The sequence below is a fragment of the Amblyomma americanum genome, chromosome 4 (assembly GCF_052857255.1).
Source record: "Amblyomma americanum isolate KBUSLIRL-KWMA chromosome 4, ASM5285725v1, whole genome shotgun sequence".
Lineage (NCBI taxonomy): Eukaryota > Metazoa > Arthropoda > Arachnida > Ixodida > Ixodidae > Amblyomma > Amblyomma americanum.
This window is the reverse complement of record NC_135500.1, coordinates 79,538,020-79,552,715: the sequence shown is the minus strand read 5'-3', so window position 1 is coordinate 79,552,715 and position 14,696 is coordinate 79,538,020.

Below are 14,696 nucleotides of genomic sequence, written 5' to 3'. Positions count from 1 at the left end.
CCATGTGCTCCCAAAGCTAGCCTCATAACGCCGCGTTGTTTGATTTCTAACCTTGCTTGAACATCTGATATCATGCACAGGGCCGCATTGCCGAAAGTCAGACTAGGAACCATCACCCCTTTCCAGATCCCTCTTACCACGTCATACATATTGTAATTCCAAAGTGCCCCATTTTTCATGACAGCTGCATTGCTACTAGCTTTGTTCGTTACATATTTTTCATGCTCTCTCAAATACTAAGCACTGTTAATTATATCACAGAAGATATATGGCTCTGCAAGACCCCATTTCAGTTTCTGTGCAGGTCAGCGAAATTCTTTATGCCTCCAAGTGCACGAATATCAGCTAACTAACAGCAGGTCGACCACAAAGCAAGCAGAGCCGCACACACTAGCTTCCGAACACCACAGCGCGCGCGCAACCTCGGCACGAATTGCGCCAGCGGGGAGAGTGCACTTTGTTGCCAGACGCTGTGCCGTAGTAGTTTCCAGAATGCAGGCCAGATGAATGAACATCTGAACTCTTCTGAAAGGAATATATATATATATATATATATATATATATATATATATATATATATATATATATATATATATATATATATATATATATATATATATATATATATATATATATATATATATATATACATCTGAACTCTTCTGAAAGGTATATATATATATATATATATATATATATATATATATATATATATCTTTCAAAAGAGTTCATATATATATATATATATATATATTGCTTTGTTAAAGACTGTTGTGCTCGCGCTTCCTTCCTGCTGTGGAGTTCGGCGAAGATGGGCATGGGGAGGATTTCCTGAAGACCACCGCGAGGGTGGGTGAGCCCTCTGGGAGGGGTGGGGGGGGAGGGGACTTGGCTGCAGGAATGCCGGAAGCAGCGACGATAATACCGTCCCCACGTATTTGAACAGGAATGCCGCCGGAAGCAGCGACGACCATAGCGTCCCCACGTATTCGTTCCGGTCCTCAGACGACGAAGAGCGGGATCAGTGTGGTCCCCTTCGGTCACGCTGGGGTTGAACAATTGCCCCAGTGCCGCGCCTTCGACAGAGGTTCCGCATTCCGGTCATCAGTTCAAGATCTTTCAACCCCTGCTGGGAGACAGCCTGCATTCTTGTGTCATACAGGCGCCTTCCGGGTCAACATGGGCGCGGTCCGGACACACGTTCGCGCCCGCCTGGAGACCGCGTGGATGACAACGTGACCCGGTTCTGTTCTCTTTCCCTCGACCGAGCTGCGAAGGAACATCAAGACCGCCCTGCCGTGGGGGGTACCATCAGTGCCATCTTGTGATTGGACATCATTCTTCGAACTGTATTCCCCAGCTAGGGATCTGGGGAATACGAAGAGTATTTAAGGAGCTGCTGAGCCCCCCCCCCCCCCCCCCTCTTGAGAGATACCAGAGTCTCGCGACTGCTAAGAAGCTCTCTTTCTTGAGAAGCACTCTCAATTGCCCTACTTGTACTTTATGTAAATAGTCTTTGTATAAAGTTTTCCAAGTTTTCTTCCTCCGATCGTCCTCGTCTCTTCTCCGGCCCAGTCACGCTGCCTGAATCAAAACAAGTGGCAGCAAAGGGATGCTGCTACCTGAATTCCAACAACTTGTGGCAGCGGTAGGATGCTGCTACCTGAATCCCGACAACTGGTGGCAGCGGTGGGATGCTGCTACCTGAATCCCAACAAGACCTAACAGCCTTGAAATGCTTGCAGATGATTTCTTCTCGCGATAGAGAAGCACTGTTACTTGACGTGTGCTTTGAATGCTCCGCCACGCGGAGAGTTCCAGTAACAGTCATTCCACTACAAATGAATGTTTTGACCTGTATACCTTCGCAATATTTTACTAATATCAAGCAACCGTCGACAGCTGGTTGATCAGCGCGGTATGACGCGGCAGATCGGGAAACTCGCTGAAAGTTGCGACATGCGCGCAAAGCACAGGCCAGAACGGAGCCATTTGCGGCGCTGTGCGCAGCCCCGATTCTCCCCTTCGCTTGAGCTGTGCTTGGCATACTTGCCGCGGAAACCTGCAGGGGGTCTCTAAGAGAAATCGGTGAATTGAATAATTTATTGGCTTGACAAACTGAAATCCTGATTTCCTTGCTCGTCTAGGAGTGGGATGCAAAACAAATGCATAGAACGCTTGATGGTGCCACATATAAGTTGCACAAACAGCCAGAGTGCCGTTAAGGATAGACGTAAGAAATTCACACGCAGCTAAAGCAAGCGATATTACGAGTAACACACTGCTCAAAAAGTGCCACGACATTTAGGAAACAATTTTATACGCTTCGCCCTGACGAAGCAGACTCTCAATTTTCGAAATAGAAGCAATAAGTTGATAATTGCAACTTGGAATCACGAGATTGGCATTTTATTGTTTTTAGACCGTTAGCACTACTGGTCGCGTTTCGAGCCTCTGAATTACGCTGATTCCACGGATATAATCTAAGATGGCGGCCTTCAAAGCAGCGACTTTGTATCTAAGTGGCTGTCATGGTAACCGACGTGGTTATTTAATGCAATGAAATAATAACAGGCGGTAGCGTGATCCCCGAGCGTTTCTTTTTCTTTACTACCTGACTTCGGCGAGGACCACAATATACAAAAACAAAAGCTTACAGGTCACAAAAACGAAAGAGTAACAACAATATCTGCCTGGTGAAATGGCCTCGTCATGCTAAAATTATCTGAGCTTCACTAGAGGCTCAACTCATGGAAGCCACTCCGCAGCTTCAGGAGAAAGTTTCTGTAAATCAATAAACCCATGCATACACTCCCCCCCCCCCCCCCCCCCCCCGCCCACACCCACACCAAAAAGAGAGAAAAAATCCGCGCGGGTCGAGCACCAGGATCGCAATGGCATCCTGGAATTCTGGAACGCCAAATACTATCAAGGCCAGTTAGCATAATTAATTCGTATGGTACCCCATCCTGACACTGTACAGGTGTGTACCTAATACTATGCGAGTCTAGCGGAAATTCCTTCTTTAGTGTCCTTTGCAAGACAACCCAAAAGTATACCCCCTCCATACAATGCAAAAAAAAAGTGGAGTATGACTTTTGCCTGCCTACAGATTACACAATGCGATCCCCAAGGTAGAAATAACTTCTTGCCCTCCAAAAACTTCTTTATTGGCAGTGCTTCAGCATGTAACTTAAAGAAAAATGTTCTTGCACTTCGCGGTGCTGCATCGTCTTCACCCGCTTAAGCACGTCACTGCAGGCCTTGGCCTCAACTCTGTAAGGCCTTGTACATCAGTTGCGGAAGAATTACATCGCACAAATCACTACACAACTTCTTCCTCCTAACAGAACATAAATATTAAAACTAAAACCGAACAGACAGGAATCGAACACTCCCTACAACTTCCCTAAAATTGCCAAACATACGTCCCCGAGAACCTTTCGGTTGTTACAACGAAGTCGGGCAGTGCACGGCCGAGCATTAATTCACACACAGTGCGCACCCACAAGTCGAAACGAACTGATGTCGGTCCTGTGTATATATCCCGGTGTGGCAGGCGTCAAAGTCGGGCGACTTAGTCCCGATATTCGTGTAAAATTTGTGGGCCAACCCTTTTCCGCAGAATGTTCCGGATGGTGTCATACGGTTTCGCGTTTTGTGCAGCATAAACTTACTTGTTAAGTCAGAGTCTAGCTCGTGGCAGGGATTCGATTAAGGCACGCATCCTCACGAGGAGTGTGGGTCAAGCGCCCGTTCCTTAAGTTGAGCGTCGGTGTCACTGTCGGCGTAGAATGTCGGCGCCACGGGCACAGCAAATGATGTTGGCAGTGTAGTGCGCACGCTCTCTCAAGCCAATCCTGAATGTCATGCATGTGCATGACATGTGCAAGCTGGAAAGCAGCTTGCACATGCCAGCTGCACAGGATGCTCTGCAGGTGCCGGATTTGTTGAATCCAGTGCTTGCAGCTCTCCAATAGCTGACACAACGCATCCTCCAGCCTCATCGTTCCGAGAAGTCGGAGGCTTACGCTGTCATCAACAATATCAGCCGCAACGGCAAGCAGCATTTCTACACGCTGGAACGTGTGCGCTGCATGTCTGCCTCGTATCAGTGATGGAGGACTGTAGATCTGCTGCACTCAAGTAGCATTGTTCGGTAGCCATCAAGGTTATTGAGGCTACATCTGAGGCGGCCTGTGGCTTTCAGTGCGTTTGTCATTGTTGGTCATTCTGGATACAGACCACATTGCGCTGCTTCTGATTATTTTACGCCCTCCCTCATCCCTCTCCCCAGTGCAGGGTAGCCAACCGGAACATACTTCTGGTTAAACTGCCAGCCTTTCCTCTACCACTTTTTTACAACGAAGCTGTATACCTCTACTGTCCAAGGAAATTTTCGTGTCTTCGACGTCGTCAACAAAAGCGCCAGGCTAAAGATAGAATGCTACTCCGAGTGGAAAAGCACCCAACATCATAGAAATCGTACATCATACTGATCATAGAGTAGTCGTAATGTAAAACAATTTAAATGAAAAAATCAATCAAAAACAAAACAAAATGAAAAATACAAAAAAGAACAAAAATGTCTATAGGCAAGAAAGATTTTTAAAAATTGGCAGTGGCTTAGCTCGGCTAAGCCGGGATATATGCAGCGAAAGCACGTAGCATACGCATACACGTGGCATATACGTACCGGCACCTAGCATATACGTAGCATAGCTGGGTTAGCCTTAGTTAATCTTGATTGCAAGTCCCGGTTAGTCTGGTTGTCTGGCTAGTTGTTGTCACGTGGTTCGTCACGCGGTTAGTCACGTGACCAGTCTCGCGGTTGGCCACGTGGTGCGGAGCGACCACGTTGCGAATGCGAGCACGGTGGGAATGCGAGCACAGCGAAACGGCGAGTTCGTGGCCGATAGCGCTTTCGCACTAAAACTGGAGGACGCTTATGCTTCGTCTTTAAGAGCGGGACGCGACAGCGCGTTCTTCCGTTGCGAAGGAGACCACTGAACGCCATCGTCCGTTCGGCGCGATGCCTATCCCGTTGAATATTTTTAAGAATGGAAATGACGCCTGTCGCACATATCTTGGTGGACACCCGAACCGCGCTGTAAGGAAAGGAATATTTCCGACGCGCCGTGCCGGCAACTGCAACTACGCCTGCCGGTAAACATTAGGTTTGCAGCAGCTTCGAAAGCGGCTGAAGTCATTAGAAGGCCTGCTGTGACGTGCAAACAGCAGAATGTATGATAACGGCGCCAGCAAAAAATGCGAAGCACGTACCTTCTCCCCGCGTGCGTTTCCCAGTAAAAATTAATAATATTAATAATTGGTTTTGGGGGGAAAGGAAATGGCGCAGTATCTGTCCCATATATTGTTGGACACCTGAACCGCGCCGTAAGGGAAGGGTAAAGGAGGGAATGAAAGAAGAAAGGAAGAGAGAGGTGCCGTAGTGGAGGGCTCCGGAATAATAGAGAGTTTTAGTTTCACGTACGTAGAGGCTTCACGTACGCAAACGTGAGAAGTCTACGTAGCCTGCACGCAGGTGAATACAAACACTTATAGTTACACGTACGCGAAGCACGCCGCGCGTTACGCCTAGCGCCATCTACTAAGAAACACAAACACTGGTTGTAGCCTAAATCATCCAAGACAAGTCTTTAAGCCGAGCCATTCATAGCGAGACCGTTGCTATGACGACGACCAACGCTACTTCGTCAGGCTTAACAGCTGAAAAATCGCCCTTCTGTCTGAAAAACAAAAGCTATTTTTCGCTTGAAACCTTATGCGAGGGTAAGAATGGGCAAATCGAAGGCGAATACAACAGTTTAGAACACGATATCGCCTCGAGAGATTAGCGACGAAGCTATTATCGCTTTGAAGCGGCGGGCAGGGCGCCGCCGTGTTTGTCAACGCTACGTACGCAAGCAACGCAAAGACCGCAACGTAAAAATCCGAATCTCACGTACATACGTGAGACTCGCGCATACCCTTTGCGTTCTGCGCATGCGCATTGGTCACACGTAAGAGCTCTACGTACGTGAAGCCTTTACGTACGTGAAACTAAAACTCTAATTTCGACCACCTGGGGATCTTTAACGTGCACTGACATCGCACAGCACACGGGCGCCTTAGCGTTTTTCCTCCATAAAAACGCAGCCCAGTAAAAATTACGTTTGCGTTCTCGTGCTGTTGTCGTAAGCAAAAAAGCGCCAGACGATAAAATGAATGCAAACGGCATATCTCTTTTGAAAGCAGGCAATTGGGTGGCGTTTTGGATCTTCCCTGTCTAATCACCTTCACAGCGTGGATAGGAGCCACAATTTTTTTTCTCTCTCTTTCCTCTTGTGCTTTGTGCGATGGTTCGTCTTGGGCAGTTCTGTATGCACATCAGTGACGAAACCAGAGCAAATACTTCGTTTGCCCCGGCTATTAACTGCACCCTCTGAGCTGCGGCTCCGTGCTGCCACCGGCAGTGGTGCGCTCCGCCGTCGAGTGAACCCAGGAGTGTCCGTTGTACAAGCAGAAAAAAGCCGAGCGACTCCGCCGAGAAGAGCCGGTCGCCCGTGTAGCAGATACTGAGTCTAAAGCAAGGCTCGCAGAGGCTGCGGTTGGAAGCGAGATTTGCAATCTGTACATTAGACACAAGCCTCATGGCAATGTGTCTGCAATTTAATATTTATATTTATGCCGAAAAAATATACCTTGACAGCTACTCTGAAAATTCGAGGTGCCGTAACTGTCCAGTGAGTTTTATTTTTCGCCACGTTATCATTCATGCGGGCTATTTCTGTTCTCGTAACCACAATTGGGATCAAAAAAATGTTGAGGGCACTTAAGTCTGCTTACGTGAAGGAATGCGAAAGCAGAGGAAATGAAACGTTTTTAGGGTAAGGAAAGGGCGCTGAAAAATTGAAAATTGATTTTTTGGTGAAAGGAAAAAGCGCAGTATCTGTCTCACATATGGGCGGACACCTGAAACACGTGCGCCCTAAGGGAAGGGATAAAGCCGGGACTAAGGGAAGAAAGAAAGAAAGAAAGAAAGAAAGAAAGAAAGAAAGAAAGAAAGAAAGAAAGAAAGAAAGAAAGAAAGAAAGAAAGAAAGAAAGAAAGAAAGAAAGAAAGAAAGAAAGAGGTGCCGTAGTGCAGGGCTCCGGAGTTACTTCGACCACCTGGATATCTTTAACGTGCACTGACATCGAACAGCACACGGACGCCTTAGCGTTTCGCCTCCATCGAAACACGGCCGATGCGGTCGGGTTGTTCAAAGCGTGCGGCAGGTCTCAAATGCAGACATCTCGGTGGACACCTCAGCGCCGCCTCAAACTTTTTAACGCGACAGCGTTAAGGGCCCCGTGTTGCAGAAAAGCCGGTGTGGCGGTGGTGAAAAGCATTTTTTTATCTATCTGTACAGAGAGGTGCGGGGGCAAGGCCTATAGTGGGCCTCGCCTGTTACAATAGAAGGCGGAGTCCCTAATTCCGGGACCCCGTTGGTTCTGACCGCTGCGCAGGTCCGCCGAACCAGGGCCTGTTGGGCCGATAGTTCCTGGCAACCGAGCAGAGCCGCCTCCCAGTCCTCTCGGGTAGGGGAAGGGGTGATAGAGGGGGAGAGAAGAATTTTGCCTGCATGCCCAAACAATGTCAAATGTGTCGGCCACCTCCCCACAGAATGAGCAGCGGCCGTCAAAAGAAGAATCAAATTGCTTGAGAACCGCCGGACACAGCAGGGTGTTTGTAAAGAGGCTAAGGAGAGTTCGTTCGCCAGCTTTACCAAGTCCCTTCATAGGAACCGAGTCGCGCCGGTCTTGGGCCCGACAGTGCTCAGTAATATCTTTAAAAGAAAGAAGAGGGCTGTGATCTGGTTTAAGGTCCTCGCAAGGAACGCCTGGTGCCCGGTAAGTGAGTGCGCGGGCTGCCTCATGGGCGGCTTCGTTACCGGGCATGCCTTGGTGACCGGGTACCCATATGATTGAGCGATGAGTTGGATCGCAGTCGCGAGTACTGTGATGAAGAATTTAATGAGCAAGTGAAGTGATCCAACCAAACTCAAAGTTACGACAGGCTGCGTGAGAGTGTGTGAGGATGAATTTAGAGTCGAGATGGGAGGCTGCGAGGGTGATCGCTACCTCCTCCGCATGAGTTGAGTTGGGTGCTCTGAACGAGAGGCTGTCCACCGGTTTTCCCTTGCGTATGACTGCAGCCGTGTACCATTCCCCCCTGGAGTGGTAGGGGCCTGCAGTGTCGACGTAGAAGACATGTTTCTTTGAGCCGTAGTCGCGGTGCAGGGCATCCGCCCGCGCCTGGCGCCGGCCATGATGGTCCTTCTTGTTCACTTTAGTCTGAAAGGCTTGAACGTAGAGGGCGTGTCTCGACAGTTCTGGCACTCGAACCTGTTCCATCGTATGGTGGTCATGTTTGATATGTAACCGTTCCAAGAGGCGGCGACCGGACACAGTCTGGGCGAGACGCGTGTATTGGTTAACGAGGTGCGCCTCACGAAGTTCCCGATAGGTGTTCACCATCCCCAAGGTGAGCAGTCGCGGGTTGGAAGTGCAGATCGGGAGGTCGAGGGATCGTGACCATGAGCGACGAACTACGACGAATTGTGCATTTGGGGCAGGCGCTCGACCTGGAATGCCGAGTCACTTGCTGCGTGCTTGCGGCAGTCTTTGTGCGCCATCTAGGAGTTGCCGTGCGTACAATGGGAGGCTTTGCGTGGAGAGGACGCGAGGCCGACAAGAGATGTAACCAGCGCTGTTCTTTGACAGAACATCCGCATACTGATGCTTCGCGTCTGCACCATTAGCGGACCCAAGGGTAACGTGGGGCTGATTCAGATAGCGGGCTGCAAGTTGTCGCCGAAGCAGAGAAGAGCTGAGGAGTAGAGAAAACGTAATAGAGATTTATTCGCATGAAGACAAGAGAGAAAGGAACTTTTGCGAGGTTATCTAAAATAGCAAAAGTTGAATAGAGACTAGATGGACCTTTTTTTCTGGTGCCAGAGCGTCCTTTCCCACTCAGCACCATCCTTAAAACCCCTTGGTACAGTCCCCCTCCCCTTCGGGGAGGCGGCCAATACAACACGGAGCTCATCCCTACAAGATGGCAGCAAATCAATATCAAAACGAAACAGCACTGCAGGAGGCGGAATCACTCGTCGCACGGGTCAAACCCTGGGAACGGGCGAAGAGAAATCGCAAATCCTCTTCTAACTCCTGCAGTATAGCAACAGTGGTGAAAGTGGCTCTGTTTCCTTGAAAACACACGTGGCCCATGCGACGCCGGGGGCGTCAACTCAAGCCGACGGCGAGCTGTCTACTGTGGAACCGGGTCCTAACAAAAACGGGTAAATGCTTGATGTCACCGTCCCTTTGATCCCCCGAACGGGAGCCTTTATTTTCGTCCGACGTCCTTCGCTGTCCCTAGACGTCCATCACCGATAAGACCATACTCACCGAGCGAAGCGTGGTAAAATCCTGCAGGTTCTCTACAAGCGCGGCATTGTTCTTGAGCCTTCGTGCTGGTCAGACGGTGCGTTGGCAGCTGTAGTTGACTGAATCTCAAGACCACTCTCTCGGTGCTCGGTAGTTGAAACGTAAAGCAGCGTTCAGACTACAGTCGCAACCTCCATAAACGTCGTACGTATCGCATTCTGCGTAACTGCTGTAACTTCCGTTTACGCAACTAAAAACCGCCTATGTTCACACGAGCCCTTCGGTAAGATATGTTTTTTTACGACCGGCCAATCACCGCCCTCAGAAAACTGCGCTCCGCATTTTCCTTCGCGTTTTTATGGAGGAAAAACGCTAAGGCGCCCGTGTGCTGTACGATGTCAGTGCACGTTAAAGATCCCCAGGTGGTCGAAATTATTCCGGAGCCCTCCACTACGGCACCTATTCTTTCTTCTTTCACTCCCTCCTTTATCCCTTCCCTTACGGCGCGGTTCAGGTGTCCAAAGATATATGAGACAGATACTGCGCCATTTCCTTTCCCCAAAAACCAATTATTATTATTATTATTATTATTATTTTCCAACATGGCGCCGGTTAGCAGGCGGCTGTTAGCAGAGGTCGAGGCACTTGAAGCTCAAAATGAGCTCATCATCGTGTATGCGATTAACCAACGCAGACGGTGGTGTCGTAGAAGAATGTGGGTGCGGCAGATCTTCCTTCATAGAGCCGCTGACAGAGATTTCCACAATCTTTTTGGGAAGCTGAGGACTGGCGAACCTGCGCTGTTCTACAACTTCGTGCGGATGTCACCGCAGCAGTTCGACTTCTTCGAAGGCCATGTGAGACCACTTATTCAAGTCCAAGAAAGGGCACTGCGGGAATCTTTATCATCTGCTGAGCGTTTGGCTATAACGCTGAGGTAAGCATTATCTGGGCGTTTCTGCGTGTTTTTCTCTGCTTCAGATGGTAGACGCGGATGCAAGCGAGCTGCGCGGAGGGCTGTTGGCGAAATCTGTTTTTTTTTTTTTGCAGACAGAAAGCTTTTGTGTCATGTATAATAAGGAGATCTATATTCTAGTCACAGCGATGGGAATATTTTAAAAAGTTTCAGACGCTCTCCGAAGCCTGTATCAAGTGCATATTTAAGAGTATCCGGGGGGGGGGGGGGGGGGGTGCAGTGCACTCTTGATATAGCGAATTCACGTGGCTTTTCTACTTTCTTAAGGCTTCATATATAGCATTTTTGACTTCGCCACGCGAATTAGTGCGCAAATAAATGCTTTTGCAACGGTAGGCACTCATTTTTTGTCAGAAGTAACATTGCTGTTTACTATGCCTCCTGCTCACAGCGTATTTCTTAAGAATCCACTGGCGCCACTTGATAAAAGCATATTTTGCAGAGCAGCTGTCAACTGTTGTCTGCCTGCAATGTTTTAAACAAAAGCCAGCAAAAACCTATCTTGTCTTTTTATATTCCAGGTTCTTTGCAAGCGGAAACAGTTACCAGTCCCTGGCATACAGCTTCAGGGTTGGGAAATCAACTATCTCGCAACTGGTTCCTCAAGTCTGCATTACCATTTGCAAGGTTCTACAACCAAGAATCCTGAGGCGGCCAGATCATAGGCAACTAAATGTCATTGCTGATGCGTTCAAGTGTAAATGACACTTTCCAAACTGTGCCGGCGCTATCGACGGTAAACACATTAATTTGGAAGCACCGCCAAACTCCGGTTCCATGTATTTTAACTATAAGCGCAGCTTTATAGTATAAACCACATGGCATCCTGCGACGCGGCCTACAGGTTTACAACAGTTTACATAGGGGCTGTTGGCAGTGAAAGCGATGGCGGTGTTTTTTCGTCGTGCGGGCTTGGAGGAATCGCTGAAAATGCACACGAAACATTCCCATCCCCCGCGTCCCTGCCCAGTGGTGGCCCTGTGCTCCTCTTTGTGATGGTAGAAGACGATGCATTTCCCTTAAAAGTGAACCTGATGAAGCCGTACCCTGGTGTCTAACCACCAAGCACACCAAGAACAGTATACAACTACAGGCCCTCCCGAGCACGACGCTGCATCGAGAAGGCCTTTGGAATTTTGTGTGCCCGATGGAGCGTGCTGCGGAACCACATGGGTCTGCTGCCAAAGAATGCGGTTGCAGTCTCAGGTGCTTGTGTTTGTCTGCACAATTACTTGACGCAGAAGGGGAGGCTGCCAGGTGGCTATTGTCCACCACAGTTTGGAGACAGTACAAACAGTGCAGGCGTGCTTATCCCAGGTGAATGGAGGAACAGCACAGAGTCCTTGGCACAGATGAATAGGCAAAACTCTAATTCTTACTCTAGGAGAGCGTCTGAAGTGAGAATTAAGGTATCTTTAACACCAGACGCAGGAAGAGGGTCATGACATCGACTTCCAGTGGATACCGGTACACTCTGGCATTGTCGGAAACGACGCAGCTGACGCTACAGCTCGAGCGGCTCACAGCAGTGCCAACATTGTCCAGGTTCTGTTGATAAGAGCCGACGCAGCAAGACATCTGTGAATGCTTGGCCGAAGAGAGCTTTTAGCGTCATGGCCTTCTCCTGGCAACTCCACATGCCGTCTGCACCGCCTAGACCCCTTACTTTAACTGAGTCCTCCGTCCGGCCTTTCCCGCGGCGATGCTACGCTGTTGTGTCGCCTGTGGCTGGGAGTGGCGTTCACAAATGCCTACTTCCACTTAATCGCAATGACAGACTCTCCTGCGTGTGAGATCTGTGGGTGCGGCGAAACTATAGAACACCTTCTTTGTAACCGCCCTCGGTTTCATCGTGAGCGTGCACTCCTGGCTGCAACACTCCGCCGTTTAGATCCTCGGCCCCTTACTGAAGCCAAGGTTCTGGGTCCTTGGAGTAAGCCTTCATCACAGAGGACAACTTTGAAGGCACTTTTCAAGTTTTTGAAGGGCTCAGGACTGAGTGCAAGGTTGCGAACTATCAGTGTGTGCCCTGTGTACCCTGAATGTAATGGTCAACGGACATGTGCAAAAGCGATCATCTCCCTTTGTTCTCTCCCCTTTCTATCTCTCCCTCCGTTTCCCTTCCCACATGTGAAGTAGCATACCGGGCGCTGCCTAGTTAACCTCCCTGCCTTTCCGTTTGTCTTTCCACTCTCTCTTTCTCTCTGAAGTGAGAGACAGCTTTGCTGCCTATTTTCATGGTCCGGGTTTTGTGAGTTGGCAATGGGTGTAAACGCCGAATTTAATTTGTAATTAATATTTCTCTGTGGCATTCTGTTCAAGTGACAGACACCTTGACATAATGATCTGCTTCGACTGTCGGCTTTACTTTTGCTGACTGGATTGTATAAGTGCTGAGATATCAGTAATTAATATTTTGCAAACACAAGCGCTGTTTTCATAATGCTTCATTTCGTTGGCAAATGACCTTTGCACTGCATGCAATTTTCGTGACATGCAATTTTCGTCACATTGTTCAATAACTTAGATGCAATAATAATAATAAAATATAATTTTATTTCATTAATGTTTCTTACGAGTCCAAAGACATTGCACAAGTAGAGGCAGTGTGAACACTTGCTTAATATACTAGAAAAACAGTACAATACAATACAAAGAAACAAGATCGTTAATATTTTAGAAAAACAGTACAATACAAAGAAGCAAGAGCAAAACAAACTAGAGCAAGAAGCGAAAGTAAATAAAGTGAAAGAATGGGAAACAGGCGGAAAATATTTAATAACTAAAAGTTTTCTCAAGCTGTTTCGGTTATGGTTTGAACAGTTGAACGACGGCTGTGACATCAAGGACGCATTCAGGTCACGTGAGGCATAGAAGAACTGTGGTAGGGCTGCTGATTTCTTCACTTTAATTAACATCGGCTCGTACGCAAGCCTCTCCAAGAGTTGGAATTAAAAAAAAAATGAACAAGCAGAAATTATATCGCCGTATTATATTGTAGCCGTTGGCGGCGCATGGTTGAATGCCAGTGAGTAATTACTCCCTTATTACAAGTCTACTCCACCTTGGGAGATTCCCCAAAACATTTGACCAACACTGTTCCCACTTCGAGTTATTGATCAAATCACTCTCGCCCCATCATAAGCTTGCCGCCCCGGTTAGCGCCGTCGGTAGAGGTACTGCTCCGGTGAAGCGGTGGTCCCGGGTTTGAACGCCGAACCAAGACGCAGTTAACTTTAACTGCGAACTTTCTATGGAAGCTGTATATTATTGCTCTGTAGCCGTGTGGATGCACATGCGTGGGTGGCAATGAGTAATTACTCCCTTAATGCAGTTTTTGCATGTTTCACATGACCTGAACACGTGTCTGACTTTACAGCGGATGATTCAGCTGTTGAAGCTTAAATCAAAATATGAGGAGCCAGAGTGGAAGCTTGGGCGAGTTGGTGACGGTTCATTTGCCAGATAGCGCTAAACAGACACGGACGCAGGGAGACAAACAAGAGGAGCGCCCGTCCTGTACGTATGCCTTCCTGCGTCCGTGTCTGTTTAGCGCTATGTGGCAAGTGATAAGAGAAACAATTTCATCAATTACTCACCCGACATTCTCAGGGTAGGCTGCCTCAACTAACAAAGTGTGAATCTGGAGCTTAAACTGCTCTTTTCTGCGGCCATCCACCTTGCCGAGAAGGCATTTTAGGCTAATGACATGGTAGTCGTTATCAAGTCATTGAGCCTCGGCCGGTTTGCTTGTAGAGTCGACGTCATTATGGTTTATGGTTGATGGGGGTTTAACGTCCCAAAGCGACTCAGGCTATGAGAGACTCCGTATTGAAGGGCTCCGGAAATTTCGACCACCTCACACGGGCCTCTAGAATTCAGCCTCCATCGAAAATCGACCGCCGCGGCCGGGATCGAACCCGCGCCTTACAGGCCAGCAGCCGAGCACCATAACCACACGGCCACCGCGGCGGCATAGTCGACATCAATTATTTCCTCTTTTCGCGCGGTTGCTGAAGTTCTTGCCTGGTGCAGACATTTCGCCTGAGGCAGGCTGCCCACTTGGGGCAGGCTGAAAGTCTGGTTCGCTACTGGGCTCCATCGGTGCCGAAGCGGACAACCCTTACATCTCCTCAAGCAGTGCAGGCTCCTCCTCAGTACTGTCCATATAAAATGTGCGGCATAATAGCTGAGTCAGTGACTGAGTCAAGTGACTGCGCATGTTGAACTGCAGCCTCGTCTCTTCTCGCCAGGATGTAGATGGTATGGGAAAAAACATATAAGAT